The following is a 13,135-nucleotide window of genomic DNA, read 5'->3' as shown; positions in this document are numbered from 1 at the left end:
AGCAAAGGGTTTTATTTTTTGATTATAGTAAACATTGGGGTCAATAGTGGGTTGCCCTTCTCTTCGTTGTGTTTCTTCATTCTTGTATCAGAGCTAAAGGAATATCACCCAACTGGATGTGCAGTTCCCACAACACATGGAAGAGAGCAAGGAGTCGCCAAAATGTAAAGATAGCTCTTCAAGGCTGCTACTGGAAAGGTCACACTGTCACTTCTGTTCAAATTTTATTGGCCAAGATAAGTCATCTGTCCCAGACTGTTGTCAGCATGATGATGGTGACAAGGAAGCCACTACTTGCTTGTCATAATAATGGAAACATAACATCCTTCAAAGAGACAGTACACATAATGAGGACTAATAACACAATCTGTCATAGCATATAATGAAGTTAGGATGTGTAATGAGTAAAATCATCAGTAGATAATATGTAAATAAAAGTAAATGACAGGGCTGGGAAGGTGGCTCAGTGGTAGAGTGCTTGCCTTGCATGCATGAGGCCCTGGGTTCTATTCTTCAGCACCACATAAGCAGAAAAAGCTGGAAGTGACACTGTGGCTCAAGTGGTAGAGTCCTAACCTTGAGCTGAAGAGCTGAGGGACAGTGCCCAGGCCCAGAGTTCAGGCCCACAACCGACATCAAGAACTCTAATAACAACAGATGCTGGAGGGGATGTGGACAGAAGGGAACCTTACTTCATTGTTGGTGGGAGTGTAAACTTGTTCAACCACTTTGGAAAGCAGTATGGAGGTTCCTCAAAAGACTCCACATAGAGCTCCTCTATGACCCAGCAGTCCCACTTTTGGGCATTTACCCAAATGTTTACAAACAAGACCACACTAAAGCTACCAGCACAACTATGTTTATTGCAGCATTATTTACCATAGCTAAGATCTGGAACCAACCCAGATGCCCCTCAGTAGATGAATGGATCAAGAAAATGTGGTATATATACACAATGGAATTCTATGTCTCCATCAGAAAGAATGACATTGCCCCATTTGTTAGGAAATGAAAGACTTGGAAAAAATTATATTAAGTGAAGTAAGCCAAGCCCAAATGATTTCCATTATTTGCAATATCTAGTATATGTATGAGTCAAGCAGAAAAGGTCAGATAAGGTGATGTTAGGAAAATGAACCCTAAGATATGTATTTTAAATGTTTTTTTTTCTTTCATGCATTTGTTTCTAATGCAATTATAAGATTATTTCTTTGTTGCTTTGTATGTCCCTCCCCCACAGTATAACCCCTGTTTTCACTGTACTTGATTTCCGTATAATTTGTGGAGGGGAAGGGGAAAAACAAGTCGTTTAAATAAGGATACAGGTGGACCTGTTACAACAATGAGAAGTACAAGTTGTCATGTCAAAAACGAACTTTACAACTTGGGGGGGGGAGGATTGGGTGGGTGGGGAGGGAGGATGGGAAGGGATGAGAAGGGTAAACAAAGGAGGAGGCTACAATGCTTGATAAGAAATGTACTCACTATCTTGCCCATGTAATTGTAACCCCTCTGTACAGTATTTTCACAATAAAAAAAGAAATAATAAATAAATAAAAATAAAAATAAAAAAATAAAAAAAGGAAATGACTAGAGAGAATTTGGATATGAAAAATAATAGATAATATTTGTTTTATGTGTTTTATTTTACAAATGCCTTTTTATACATAATCACATTTGATTCTTATGTCACTCTTCAGAAAGAGACATTACTACCTCCATATCAAGTGACAAAACTGACACTCAAAATTGCATGATTTTATTGTGTGATTCCAGTAACTAAACACTCAGGTGTAGAGTCACACACTCAGGGTGTGTGTGTGTGTGTGTGTGTGTGTGTGTGTGTGTGTGTGTGTGTGTGTGTGTGTGTGTGTGTGTGTGTGTGTGTGTGTGTGTGTGTGTGTGTGTGTCTGCTGGTACTCAGAGCCTGGGCACTGTTGTCAGTTGTTTTTCTCAAAGCACTTACTCTGCCACATGAACCACATCTCCACTGCAAGTTTTTGCTGATTAATTGGACATAAAGACATCACAGATTTTCCTTCTCAGGCTGACTTTCAGATCCTCAGATACCAGTCTCTTGAGTAGTGAGGATGATAGGTGTGAGCCACAGTTGTTGGCTTTAGACTTCTAAACTTGGATTCCAGATTTCATATTTTTGATTAATTATATCCAAATTTGGAGTTTTTAAAAAAATTCTTGTTGCTTGTTTGAGGTTTTTGGTATAGTAGCATCTTAGCTGCTTCTTTCTGTTATGTTAAATATACTTATGTGAAATACAATAACTGTATAGAGTAATTGGAAATGTAGCAATTTTAAGTGTTTTTGTAATAAAGTTATATATTCTTCTCATTTTCTATAGTAGACTTTACAAATACAATAATAAATTCAAAATCTGTGGTAACTTATTTTGTGTAAAGAAATCTTGTCTTGGACTGGAAAGGTGGATCAGTGGTAGAGTGCTTGCATTGCATACATGAGCACATAAGCAGAAAAAGCCAGAAATGACAGTGTGGCTCAAGTGGTAGAGTACTAGCCTTGAGCTGAAGAGCTGAAGGACAGCACCCAGGCCCAGAGTTCAGGCCTCATGACCAGCAACACAACAAAAAATCTTGTCTTACTGTAAAGTCAATAATTATATAATGAAAATTTCTACAGAGCATAATGGACTTTTCTTTAATAGATAACTAATCAGTTAAGGATTAAATAATAAAAATATTTGAGTATAAATGTCAGTTAAATAATCTTTTTTTGTCCTTCCTCTCTTCTTTCCTTCCTTCCTTCTTTCTTTCTTCATTTGTTGCTTTCTTATTGGCCCTAGGTCTTGAACTGAGGGCCTGCTCCTGAACTTTTGTGCTCAAAACTCTTGCTCTACCACTTGAGCCACAGTTCCACTTGAGTAAATGACTCAAGGACTTTCCTACACAGGCTGACTTTGAACAGTGATTCTCAGATCTCAGTGTCTTGAGTAGTTACATTTCCAGGCATAAGCCACTAGCTTCCAACTAAAATCATCTTTCTATAGGACCAAAACACAGCATAAAATTTATATTGATGTATTTGCCTTCAGATATTCTTATTTTCAAATTGAGTTTTTATTCTCATTTATTCACTCAAGTAGTCATTTATCAATTAATTTCTTTGACAATGTTTTTAAATTACTTGAGACAGTGAGAAAAATTCCCTGCATTTTCAGATCCCAAATCATATGGTAGAGGCAGAGATATACCCAAGAAATTGCTGAACAGTGAGGTAAGCATTAATAGAGGTACATGCAGAGGCTAAAATAACATTTACACTGTGTTCTGAGGTTCTGTGACATTTTGATCAAGCAGAATGTTAGAATGTGAATCTGCCAGGTTATTGTAAAGAGAAAGAGGTACAGATGAGAGTGGAAAGGAAGGAACATTCTCTACAACTTCAGGGGACCATTGTCAGTAAGGGAAATCATCGCTTTGCCACAATCTCTTCAAAATACATAACATGTTAATTTTTTTCCTGGTTTATGTAATCTAAAGTTGCTAAAATTTGCTCATACAAAATTATGTTTGCTTTAGCACATTAAGCTCTTCTCATTCACATAGTCTCGAACTATTTAGTTAAGCAACGTATTCATAAGATCAAACTTGAATGACTCTAGTTTTGTTAAGCTCTCATAGCTGGAGAGCTGCAAGTAAGATGTAGGTGAGACTTCTTTCCTAACAAGGGAGGATCATTGAATTTGATGCCAGTGTGAAGGTGTGCATGTAAGAAGAGGGAATAATGTCCTCATATATTTGTATCCTCTGAAGTTTAATATGAAGAGAACCTTACCTACTTGAAATAAAGACTAGTGAAGGGTGTGTGCGTGTTTATTTGTGTGTGTGTGTGTGTGAATGTGTCCACACACATCACATGTGAGTTGGTACTTGAACTCAGGGTTTGAATGTACCTGGACTTTTCACTCACCACTGAGCTACAGTGGAGTTATGGCTCCACTTCTGGCTTGCCAAAAATCAGTAAATGCTGCTGGCACAATTAGCTAAACAACTGTAGAAAACCAAAGTTAGATCTGTATATATTACCCTGAACCAGAATCAACTCCAAATGCATCAAAGACCTCGAGGTAAAAGCAGACACCCTAAAAACATTAAAAGACAGAATAGGAGAGACTCTAGGGCTTATTGGCACAGGCTGAAATGTTCTTAATAAAAACACAGAAACACAACAAAGCGAAGAAAGGTTGGATAAATGGGATTGCATGAAACTGCAGAGTTTCTGAATGGCAAAGGACATAGCTAGCAAGATCAACAGAAAACCCAAGGATTGGGAGAAGATCTTCACTAGCTATACAATAGACAAGGGTCTCATATCTAAAATATACCTGGAATTCAAAAAATTAAATCCCCCTACAACAAATCTTCAAAGAAACAACTGCCCAATAAATAAGTGGGCTAAAGACTTAAAGAGAAACTTCTCTGAAGAGGAAGTAAGAATGGCCAATAGACACATGAAGAAATGTTCAACTTCTCTAGCCATAAAAGAAATGCAAATCAAAACAACATTGAGGCCTCATCCCAGTTAGAATGGCTATAATCAAGAACTCTAATAACAACAGATGCTAGAGGGGATGTGGCCAAAAGGGAACCCTACTGCAGTATTGGTGGGAGTGCAAACTTATTCAACCACTTTGGAAAGCAATATGGAGGTTCCTCAAAAGACTACACATAGAGCTTGCCTATGACTCAGCCATCCCATTTTTGGGCATTCACCCAAATGATCACAAACAAGGCCATACTAAAGCTACCGGCACAAATATGTTTATTGCAGGATTATTTACCAACCCAGATGCCCCACAAGAAAACCTTATATATACATATATACATATACATATACAAACACACATGTATATACATATACATGTATACATAATGGTATATATACATAATGGAATTCTGTGCTTCCATCGGAAAGAATGACACTGACCATTTGTTAGGTAAGAGTTGGAAAAAAAATCATATTAGTGAAGAAAGCAGACCCAAAGAAATATAAGTCCCAGGGTTTCCCTTATTTGCAATAATTAGTATAGTTCTAAGATAATCTTATCAGATGAGCAGAAAAGCTCAAAAGCTATGGACACATGACCCTATAAGATGATGCTAAGAGAAATGAACCCCAAGATATAGACACAAGAGGTTTTTCTTTGTTTTGATATTTTTAATGAACTACGTGATTTTTTGTGCTTCTTCCTAGTATCGTTTATCCTTGTTGTCATTGTATTTGATTTTGGAATCTTGCATTATGAATGTACATTTATCTAATTTGGGGAGGGGAAGAGGAATAACAAAATTCTGAAACAAGGACACAGGATGATCCATTGCAGCAAAAAGACTTACAAGATACTCTGTTGGAAATGAACTTTACAACTGGGGGTAGGGGTGAGAGGTGGGGAAGGGAAAGGATAAGGGTTAGGTGGGGGGGTGGGGGGAGGATGGGATGGGAAGGGAAAAAAGGAGGAGGATACAATGCTTGATAAGAAATGTACTTATTATCTTGCTCATGTAATTGTAACCCCTCTGTACAATATTTTCACAATAAAAAAATTTAAAAAAAGAAAACAAAGGAAAGGGTAATAATGAACTTATTACCTTACTCATGTAACTGTAAATCCTCTGTACAACATCTTTGCAATAAAATAAATTTTATGGGCTGGGGAGATGGCTCAGGGTAAAGTATTTGCCTTGCATGCTCGAGGCCCTGGGTTCGATTCCTCAGCACCACATAAGCAAAAAGAAAAAACGCTGGAAGTGGCACTACGGCTCAAGTGGTAGAGCGCTAACCTTGAGCTGAAGAGCTGAGGGACAGCGCCCAGGCCCAGAGGTCAGGCCCCACGACTGGACCCCCCAAAAAAACAATAAAATAAAATAAAATAAAATTTATAAAAGGAAGTATAAAAGAACCAATAAAAGTTCTGATGTCTCATTGAACAGTTGGTTTCATATATCAACATTTTGTTGATGTAGGAACTCAGAACTATAAACTTGCCTCTGAGTACTGCCAAAGCTATGTCTCATAAGATATGGTAATTTGTGTGTTTTTGTTGAATATCATGAAATTTTGAATTTCCTTCCTATTTTTCTTTTTTTTTGCTGGTGTGGCCTGAACTCTGGGCCTGGGCACTGTCCCTCAAATCTTCAGCTCAAGGCTAGTGCTCTACCACTTGAGCCACAGCGCCACTTCCAGATTTTTCTGCTTATATGGTGCTGAGGAATCGAACCCAGGGCCTCATGCATGCAAGACAAGCACTCTACCACTGAGCCACTTTCCCAGCCCCTTGAATTTCCTTTCTAATCTCTTCCATGACCCACTGGTGATTCAACAGCTTGTTGCTCAGCCTCCATGTGTTACAGGACTTTCTTTGGTGGCTTTTGGTGTTGAGTTCTAATTTTATGACTTTGTGGTCTGAGAGAATGCAGGGCATAATTTCAATGTTTCTGAATTTGGAAACTTGTGCTTTGTGACCTAAAATGTTGTCCATTTTGGAAAATGTTCCATGTGCTGTTGAAGAAAAGATGTACCCTGATGCTGCTGAGTGAAATATTTTGTAAATTTCTGTTAGATCTAGTTGATCTTTGCAGTTGTTTAGATTTGCAGTTTGTCTGTTGAGTTTTTGCCAAGTTGATCAATCTAGTGGGGATAATGGTGTGTTAAAGTCCCCAACAATTAATGTCTTTGGATCTATGTGAAATTTGAGGGAAAGTAGTGTCTCTTGGATAAGATTGAGTGCTCTGTTGTTTGGTGAATAGATATTTAGAATTGTAATATCCTCCTGAAGGAAAAATCTCTTAATTAGTATGTAGTGACCTTCTTTATCTCTTCTCACAAATTTTAATTTGAAGTCTATTTTATCTGATATTAGGATTATAACTCCCACCAGCTTATAGGGGCCATTTGCTTGGTAGATTTTATTGCAGCCTTTCACTTTCAGAATATGTTTGTTTTCATGGGCAAGGTGTGACTCTTAAAGGCAGCAGATAGAAGGATCTTGCTTTTTAATCCAACTAGACAGTTTGTGTCACTTAATTGGAGAGATAAATCCACTAGCAAGATCAATAGAAAGCCCATGTATTGGTAGAAAATCTTCACTAGTCATACAACAGACAAAGGACTCATATCTAAAATATAATTGGAACTCAAAAAATTAAATCTCCCAACAACAAAGCCTCAAAGAAACAACTGCTGGATAAATAAATAGGCTAAAGACTTAGAGAAACTTCGCTGAAGAGGAAATAAGAATGGCCAATGGACACATGAAGAAATGTTCAAACTGTCTAGCCATAAAAGAAATGCAAATCAAAACAACATTGAGATTCCACCTCACAAAAGTGAGAATGGCTATAATCAAGAAATATAGTAACAACAGATTCTGGAGGAGATGTGCCCAAAAGGGAACTCAGCTTCATTGTTGGTGGGAGTGTAATTTTGTTCAACCACTTTGGAAAGCAGTATGGAGGTTCCTCAAAAGACTCCACATAGAGTTCCCCTATAACCCAGCAATCGCACTTTTGGGCATTTATACAAGTGATAACAAACAAGATCATACTAAATCTACCAGGACAACTATATTTATTGCAGGATTATTTACCATAGCTAAGATATGGAACCAACTCAGATGCCCCTCAGTAGATGAATGGATCAAGAAAATGTTTTATATATATATATATATATATATATATATATATATATATATATATGAATGAATTCTATGTCCCCATCAGAAATAGTGACATCGTCCCATTTGTTACAAAATGGAATGACTTGGAAAAAATTATATTAAGTAAAGTAAGCTAGTAAGCCAGGCCCAAAAAATATAGGTCCCATGGTTTACCTTATTTGTAATAACTAGTATATGTCTGGCAAGTAGATATGGTCAAAAGCTATATACATATGACCAGATAAGATGATGTTAAGTGAAATGAACCCCAAGATAGGGACACAAGTGTTTTATTTCTTTCTTGCTATTGTTTCTAACATATTGATGTGGTAGCATGTGATTTTTTTGCTTAATATGTCCCCACTGTATTTGATGTTGGTATAATTTGGGAAGGAGAAGGAAAAAAACAAAATGTTTAAATAGAGATATATTTTGACCCATTGCAACAATGAGATATACCAGACACTATGTTGAAAAATGAACTTTACAATTTAGGCAGGGGAAGAGGGACAGTGTAGTTGGGGAGGTGGGAGGGAAGGGATGGTAGGGTAAACAAAGGAGGAGGCAATAATGCTTGATAAGAAATGTACTCATTACCTGCTCATGTAACTGTAAACCCTCTGTACAGTATTTTCACAATAAAAATGTATTTAAAAATTTTCAGGGACTTTTCTATCCATGATGGTTTAAATTGCCATCCTCACATCTCAACTTCCTGAGTAAGTAGGATGAAATGTCAGCTACCAATCATTACTCAGCAGGAGTAGTGAATTTTATATTTCTTCAACTGCTCTGTTTTATTCCCTCCTTATAAATGCTAGAAATAAAAGTGTATGATTAAGAAATCTCTAGTTACCATTTCCAGGGTAATTGAATATGAAAGCTTCAACACACTGAAGGTTTCTCAGTATCTTAAGGAATAAAAAAAAATGTGTACAGTCAGGACAGAAACAGTGAAAGTTGAAGAGCCAGAAAATGGAGACGGTAAAGGCAGTGAGGAAGAGCCAATCACAATACAGTGTACAGTGTGAGAGGGAAATATTTTATTTAAGTAAGAGAGAATTGGATTGTGGTAAAGATGAGAAGAACCAAGAACCAGTCCTGAGGCACAAGATTAATGTCATTTTTAAAGCAACAGGAAAAATGAGATTTCATTTATCTCCTGTGGTGACTCTAACATCCCACTACTCAGCTTTCCCCAAGAGAGGTAAAGCTTCTTTCCCAGCTTCTTGTAAGATTTTATTTGTAGTTTTGTGCAATCCCATTTTTCCAACCTTTCTTTGACTCATGCTCCTGGGTGTCTATTAAGAAAATTTTGGCCTGTGCCAAGGAGCCCTAGAGTTTCTCCTATTCCTTCCTGTAATGCTTTCATGGAGTCTGCTTTTATTTCGAGGTCTTTGATCCATTTGGAATTGATTCTGGTGCAGGGTGATATATAAGGACCTAGCTTTAGTTTTCTATAAGTGTTTAACCAATTTTGCCAGCACCATTTGCTGAAGAGGCTGTCTTTCTTCCATTCTATTTCTTTAACTCCCTTGACAAAGATTAGGTGGCTATAGGCCTGTGGGTTCATTTCTGGGTTTTCAGTCCTATTCCATTGGTCCTCAGGTCTGTTCTTGTGCCAATACCAAGCTGTTTTGATTACTATGGTTTTGTAGTAGAGTTTGAAATTTGGAATTGATATTCCTCCAGTGTAAGGATTGTTTTTGCTCTCTGCTGTCTTTTATTGTTCCATATGAATTTTTGGATTATTTCTTCTATGTCAATGAAGAATGAGGTGGGATATTGATAGGTATCTCATTGAATTTGTAGATAGCCTTCAGCAGTATTGCCATTTTCACAATGTTAATCCTCCCAATCCAGGAGCATGGAAGATTTTTCCACTTGCTTAGTTCTGCTTTAATTTCCTTTTTTATGTTTTTAAAGTTTTTATCATAGAGGTCCTTCACCTCTTTTGTTAACTCCTAATTATTTTATTTTTTGTGGGGCTATTACAACAGCAGTTGTTTTCCTAATTTCACCACACTCTTCTTGTTATTGGCATACAGGTTAGCCACTGATTTCTGAGGGCTACTTTTATACAATGCTACTGTGCCAAAGTTTCAGATTAACTCAAGTAACTTGGGAGTGGAGTCCATGGGTTTGTTAAAGACAAAATCATGTCATCTGCAAAGAAGGACAGTTTTACTTCATCTTTCCCTATTTGGATCCCCTTTAGGTCTGCATCTTGTCTTATTGCCCTAGCTAGGCAGAGGACATTGCTAGCATGATTAGTAGAAAGCACAGGGATGGAGAGAAGATCTTCCCTAGCCATACAATGAATAATTTCTCATATCTAAGACATACTTAGGACTCAAAAATCTAAATCCCCCAACAACAAATCCTCAAAGAAACAACTGCCTGATTAATAAATGGGCTAAAGACTTAAAGAGAAACATCTCTAAAGAGGAAATAAGAATGTCCAATAGACACATAAAAAAATGCTCAATTTCTCTAGCTATAAAATAAATGCAAATCAAGACAACATTGAGTTTCGACCTCATCCCAGTTAAAATAGCTATAATCAAGAAATCTAGTAACAAAAGATGCTGGAGGGGATGTGGCCAAAAGGGAACCCTACTTCATTGTTGGTAGGAGTGTAAACTTGTTCAACCACACTGGAAAACAGTATGGAGGTTCCTCAAAAGACTCCACATAGAGCTCCCCTATGACGCAACAATCCCATTTTGGGCATTTACACAAATTATCACAAACAAGGTCATACCAAAGCTACTGGCACAACCATGTTTTTCACACCATTATTTACCATAGCTAAGACATGGCACCAACCCAGATGCCCCTCAGTAGATGAACGGATCAAGAAAATGTGTTATACACACAGACACACAGACACAGACACACACACAGACACAGACAGACAGACAGACACACACACACACACACACACACACACACACACACACACACACACAGAATTCTATGCCTCCATCAGAAAGTATGACACTTCCCAATTTGTTAGGAAATGGAAAAACTTGGAAAAAATTTTATTAAGTGATGTAAGCCAGGCCCAAAGAAACATAGGTCCTATGCTTTCCCTTATTTGCAATAACTAGTATATGTCTGGGACAAGCAGAAAGATCAAAAGCTATGTACACATGACCAGATAAGATGATGTTAAGCAAAATGAACCCCAAGATAGGGACACAAGTGTTATTTTTCTTTCTTGCTATTGTTTATAAGGTATTTATAATGTACAATGTGATTTTTTTTGTTTCTTTGTATGTTCCTCACCCATGGTATAACCCCTGCTTTTACTGTATTTGACTTGTGTCCTACATCTTGTATATGCAATTCTCTAACTTGGGGAGGAGAAGGGAAAAAATATCAAAATTATTAAGTAAGGATACAGGATGACACATTGTAACACTGAGATGTACAAGACACTATGTTGAAAAACCAACTTTACAATTTAGGCAGGGAGGGGGTGGAGGAGGGTGGGGAGTGTAGTTGTGGAGGTGGGAAGGAAGGGATGGTAGGAGAAAAACAAAGGAGGAGGTAACAATGCTGGATAGGAAATATACATATTACCTTGCTCATGTAACTGTAACTCCTCTGTACAGTATCTTTACAATAAAAAACATATTTAAAAAAGATTTTATTTGCATTGCAATCTCTAAAAGATTCTCCATTTTGGGGACCAATACAAACAACAAAAATTTTGCTTATCACTTCGTCTCAGTTTTTTGTATTCACTGACATATCTGGAATTTTTGTATTGTAAAAATATGAAATTATGGAATACTTGACATTTGCTAATAATTTGTTAATGACATAACAGCATCTCCAAAATTAAATGACATTTAATACAGTAACCTCTGTACTAAATATAGAAATAAAACCATGTTTTAGTATTTATTATAGATACATAAATATGCATTTATTACATAAAAAGCACATAATAAATTATAAGTATATTAATTAAAAGATAATGCATCAATAAATTATTCTGTTACTATGAGTTTTAAAATGTCAATTTGCTATATTCTTAAATATACTTTATTTTCTTTGAACTGGTAGTTATAAAGTTACCCATTAAATATTGTTTTTAACGTTTCCATTTTTTTCTGAATTTGGACTTTGAACGAAATAAAGCAAAAAGTTAGAAACCCAAAGGAGAGGTGCCAATCTTAAAAACACACTTTATAGTAGGCAATTTGATCTTGTGAAAATATGAAGATTTGCCCATGTAATTGTAACCCCTCTTTATGGTATTTTCACAATAAAAAAATACTAGTGAAAAAAATATGAAGACACAGTCATTGGTAGCATTAAAGTTACTGTTTGATAAACAGAATTCAAATTCTGCAATAACACTGGTGGTTTTGGTAGAGCTGCTCAAATCCATGAAAAAAAATACATTGTTGTCTTTTGCATGCAAGAAATATTGTTCTGAGTTCAAATTCTTTTAACTTACTTGTTTTTTTCCTTGAATGAACTCTATGTTAAAAGTGCAATTTCGCTCATTCAACTAAGGTATTAGAGAATAATATTTTGAAGATATTATATTTTCAAAGGAAAGGGTTAGATTTAAAGTTGAGCTTTTCAAAATTTTCTGAAATTAATCCTTCACTAATTCCAGATACATAATCACAGCAATCATCCATACAACTGTAGGAAGTACAAAGTAGGAATAAATTATTATGTTTAATTAATTTTAAATTAAATGTGAAAAATGAACTCATATGTATGATTTTGAACAGTTGTTTATTATGGATTTTCAAATTAAGGCAAGGTGTCCATCACTTCAAATGTTCATCATTTCAGGTTGAAAACATGCCAAATTCTTTCTCTTGATTTTTTTTGTACAAAACATTGTTGCTACATTATATCTGTTTGTAGTTGCATCTATTATAGTGTTTTTCATATTAAATTTCTAGCTCTTTAAAGTTAAATTTCTATTGAATATGAATAAATATTTCTTAAGGCAAGAGGTGCTTATTTTTTTTCCAAATTTTTATTGTGATTAAGTGGTTACATAATTTCCCAATATTGTGGAATAGTGATGCTTAGTTAAAGTCACAAACACATTCTAACTTTCATGGAGCAAACTGTCTATCGTGGTCTATAATATTTATGAGTTCTATGAGCTTTGCAATACAGTTATTGCTTTCACATTGGGTGATATGCATATTTCTTTTGTTTTGCATAGCATCAGCTGTTCCCTCTTTCCTACTTGTTCACTCTCTCCCATTGCTGCCATTGAGTAGCTTAGTTCATTTTGGTCAATGTCCAGGGCAACTGATGGGTTCCACTGGTGTATGTTTTTCCCTAATTCCCTCAGTTCTGTGTCGTCCTTCTGTTTTCCCTCCAGTGTGTACAGTGGTCAGCAGCATGGGATTATTTGTTAGGGATTTGAGCAGATGAGTGGAAGTCCTTTGTTTCTTA

This window comes from Dipodomys merriami, unplaced genomic scaffold (assembly GCF_024711535.1).
Source record: "Dipodomys merriami isolate MVZ:Mamm:240054 unplaced genomic scaffold, mDipMer1.0.p SCAF_20, whole genome shotgun sequence".
Lineage (NCBI taxonomy): Eukaryota > Metazoa > Chordata > Mammalia > Rodentia > Heteromyidae > Dipodomys > Dipodomys merriami.
This window is presented reverse-complemented; position numbering follows the sequence as displayed.